Here is a 4495-nt window from a genome sequence, read left to right as displayed (position 1 = left end):
GCTACTTCTCACATGCTGGCCAGACGCCGTCGTTCTCCTTCCCGGCTTTGTCAGCGACACCCCACTGTGCTTGGATCTCCGCCGACCTCTCCGCAGCAGCGCGTGCGTCCTCTTCTTTCTTGCGGCGGCGGGCCTCTCTTTTCTTGAGTGCTTCTGCCTTTTCCGCTCCCTTTGTGCGGCTTTGGCCGCCTCTTGCTGTACCGCCCATTCGGCCTTGGCAGCTTCAAAGTCCGCCCAGGTAGGTGTGAGGTCGCAAGCGGCGATGAACTCGACACGACGGGGTGCCATCTTTTCCCTACCATTTTATGTGCAGTCGTGGGCGGCGAGGAACTCGGCGCGCCAGGATGACATCGCTTCCTTACCGGTTAGTGTGCGGCGCGGTGGCATGAACGACAGTTGGTGAGAGCTCTGGGGTGGAGTGGCGGATAACCATATAGTGCATTGGTTTGTCAAGAGCTCAAGCACAGAAGACGAAGGAAATTTGGATTCCCATTGAATCTTGGTCATTTATTACCGAGTAAAATGCATTGGCGGTTATCGAACTTGTCTTGATAGCTCACTTTGATCATTGTATACGAGATATGGTGATTATACGGTCACTGGCTCAGCGTATAGCTCCGTATTTGTCTGGTTGACCAGTCAAACAATCCGCATGCGCCTCATCAGCTCGTGTTCTGTATCTACTATCTATCTATGCGGGCCTGCCTGTCAGTGGAGAAAAAATTAAAAACCTAAATTATTCGTATGCGAGGAATCAAACCACGGACTCGTCGCTGGAACGCACACTCGTCAGCCAAATGAAAATGAAATACTTTGCGTTAAATGCATAAACCGATTTTTTATATCACTAGTGGACCCGTTGCGCCAAATGGCGCAGAGGCACGCTAAAGCCATGTCCGCGATGAAAAAAATTCCATGGTTTAATCCCTTTAATAGGAAACATGGTGTAATGTTTTGTATAATGATATCAATATACACGCCTTAATTTAATAGTATAGAGTCTAATGTAAAACAAAAACACGCCTTGGTATGAAAAATAAAGATAGAATTGTCTTTCAAAATCTATACAATGAGTGTTTTGAAAAGGTTTGTCTTTCTCGATAAAAATAGGTTTTACCAAGATCGCGCATGCCCTCCAACTGCGCGATTGTGGGGGCTAACATGTCGGGATCCTCCTTCACCATGTCATGCTTCACATCTGCATCACACATCGCACCAATCTGGAGATGGAACCCCCAAAAACCAAACAGAAAGGGCATACCATTGAATAGGGTCTTCATGGTCTCGGAGCATCTGCCAAACCCTATTGCTGCCACCTGCCGCCGTCTGCCCCATCGCAGCCCCCTGCACATATCCATTGGCTTGGCTGCAAGGAAAACAGATCATAGTTGCACACACAAAGAAATTTGGAGAAAAAACTTTGAATGCTGAATATTTTTCATCTAATAACATTTTCTCAACAGAGCAACATCTTTCTCTGAATACAGATTAAGAAGGTGTGCATAAAAAATACGGAAGAAAAGTGGAGTTTACTTGCATTTTTTTATCCTCGATCTCTTTATAAGATTTTCAACAATGAAATTCTCTATTGTTATAGCCCTCAAAAAGCAAAAATAAACAAATTAATTTTCTGAGCACAAACACACCGAGATAAGATAAGCTAAATGAGGCATCATGTCTTACTTTTCTGAATACAAACAAACTGACATAGATAATCTAAATGAGGCATCATGCCTTTAGGAACCGAGCGATGGAAACTTTCTGGCAAGGATTAGAAACATGCGTGATTCTGCGAAAAAAATGTAGGGGATTACACCTCCCTTTCAAGAGAAAAAATGTGAGAGATGATGATTCCTCATCTCACTGAGTTTGTGCAAGCTGCACAGAAAAATTCCACATAAAACTTGTAGTCAAGTAGTTGCAGTGCAACCTTCAGTGTTTGTCCGGCACCTAGAATATTAAATGAGAAGACAATGATCCTTTTAGATTATTTGTCATAGTACTGCAGCTAATCACCCTAAAAGGTCTTTCCGTAGTAGGTTAAACAAAATTCAGGTTGAGGCTGAAACATCCACAATAAGAATCTCACTGGAATATGCTTTTGGACGAAGAGCGCAAGACCAGCTTGTCAATGTTGAATTTGTCAATTTCCTAACTTATAGCAGCAGGGACGTCATCAGATTCAAGTAAAACAGCTTCGGCTTCTACCTATTTGATCAAACAGAGTAAATCGTCTCACTGTCAAGATCAAATTTCATGACTTTACGCGAACCACAAATCACATGGTAGATCAGACAGTCACCTAGCATGATGTAGGCATATATAAGAATATATGCACAAGGGATTAAATCAAATGAGAAAGTGGAAGAGGCAAATCAGGAGAGAGAGGGGAGGAGATGGCAGCCTGTACAGAATGCATGGATGTAGCCTTGCCATGGCAGCCTACGCCTCAGGCCTGCTGCAGCCTGAGGGAGGCTGGTAGATTGGGCCGGATTGAGGACTCACCAATGCGTGGAGCTCGACAGCTAGTATGGAAGGAAACCAGCCCCGACAACCTCCTCGTGGAGCCTCGGGCCCGCACACGACCTCTGCCTTCCATTCCCCGCGGTGCCCCAACAGTCCCCACCCGCATCCGTGAGACAACATGGGGGACGAGAGTGGGGGCAGGGGGAAAGAGAGACTTTTGCTGGTGTTGCTCTCGCCGTTGAGCCTCCCTCAGCCGCCTACGCCTCCCGTATCCGTCACTCCACTGACCCCTGCTGCGCCCATAGGCGTCAGACCCTCCATGGCATTTTGCCTCCACCACGATCCGGCCGCCGCCATGAGGCCTAAGCGGCGGGAGATGGTTGGCCGTGGTGACGAGGGAGGGAGGATAGAGGAGGAGGAAGGGGGGGACGACACGGGGAAGAGAGGACGCGGCTGAGACGAACAAGGAGAGGGGGCGGCGGCGTGGGAGAGGAGAGGATGAGCGGGGAGGAGACGAGGCGAAGGGGTGCAGGGCTCGGGACGAGAAGGGTTGGCGGCTAGGGTTTGACCTTTTTGTTTGTTTTGCAGGTCGAGCGTGGGGCACGGGCGGAGGGGATTGGTGAATCCCTCGCGGACATGGGAAAGGCTCACCCAGCCAACGAGAGCACGAGACGAGCCCACCTGTCATTGGCTAGTGAAAACGATTGCGAGGTGAAATTTTGGTTTGACCACAAGGTGAAGATGTGACGGCCCAAATGCACTAGATGACCGATCCGATGGTCAGAAATGAACCAAATCGGGGGAGCTCCCTGAACCAAGTTGGCTAGGCTCCTTATAGGTTGGAATACGTGATGCACACATTAGGGACACCATCCATAGATGCAAGTAGCATGTATGCGTGCAGACACTCACGCTCACGCTGCCGAACCATGCTAATGCATGCACATCGCTCTCTCAATCAAAGTTCTGCTCATGGCCCGTCACCTGCGCGCCCCGGCGGTGCCTGACATTACTGTTTAGACGTTTGCTGGCGGCCTCCACGAACACCGAGCATGTATTCACCTGGCTCAACACCAACGTCATACTCGTGCTTGGGCGCCGAGATGCTCGACGTTAGCCATGGCTCTACACACGATGCGACGACGTGACTCGGCGCCTTGCTCATATATATCATCCATCAGAACGACAATCTATAAAACAACCTAGCTAGAGAGGGTACTATGGTACCTATATATGTATTGTGAGCGACCGATCGTAGTGCCACTGCACATGAGTGTGTGTTTGATTGATTCGTCCATTATTCGTAAGTTATGCATGGTTATGTGGTGTCTAATGGTGGTCGTCGAAGGCTAGCTGGCGACAAGAGTGGTTGCATGAATGCCTAATTGTCTTTACGTGCCGCATACGCTTCAAAGGCTCGTCATCCATGAGTTCACATTTTACCACCAAGCCAGCGTTTGACCGCCCTGGCCTACCGAAACCCCTTCCATCGCTAGCGCGCGCTTCCTGCCTGAAACGGTCACCGTCTCTATAGAACGTCAATGCCGCATTCACGAGACTGAGCTTCAGTGACTTAACTGCAGGTGCAGTTGGGTCATTGACATGTGGGCCAGATGCCTGTTGGTCCCACATGTCAGTGACCCACATGCACCTGCAGTTAAGTCACAGAAGCATCGTCCGCATTCACGCGCGACACGACCTCTCACTGGTGCCGGCATTGCAGCAGCGCGACAGCCGAGAGAGCGACCCGCGCGGCATCCCGGTGCAAGTGACTGCTCCGGTTAACGACACCACGGCCATCCGTCCGTCCGCCGCCCACATTAATGACACGCGGCTGCCGACGAACGTACTCCGGCGCCAGCCGTCCATCCGTCTGCCGCGGCTCATTGCCATTCTTACGCTCTATTACTTTAGCCCCAACTCCCAGCCATAGCCAAAGACCGACAGTCATTCTCCTCTGGTCCCTTCCTTCTGTCGGCACCACTCCAACCATGGCCTCCTGGCGCTCCAAAGCTCTCTTGGACGTACT

At 50.0% G+C, this 4495-nt stretch overlaps 1 long non-coding RNA gene across 1 annotated transcript; it reads right to left on the bottom strand.

Annotated features, from left to right (window-relative positions):
• Window positions 1–916: 916 nt before the first annotated feature.
• On the bottom strand, window positions 917–3080 carry LOC123144594 (uncharacterized). Its single transcript, XR_006471748.1, has 2 exons — window positions 2506–3080; window positions 917–2208 (listed from the first exon to the last, which is right to left on the bottom strand). It is a non-coding gene; the product is annotated as an uncharacterized lncRNA (long non-coding RNA).
• Window positions 3081–4495: the final 1415 nt, after the last annotated feature.

The sequence above is a fragment of the Triticum aestivum genome, chromosome 6D (assembly GCF_018294505.1).
Source record: "Triticum aestivum cultivar Chinese Spring chromosome 6D, IWGSC CS RefSeq v2.1, whole genome shotgun sequence".
NCBI classification, from domain to species: Eukaryota; Viridiplantae; Streptophyta; class Magnoliopsida; order Poales; family Poaceae; genus Triticum; species Triticum aestivum.
Note: the sequence above shows the minus strand (reverse complement) of the source record. Positions and strands in the feature narration are given on the sequence as shown.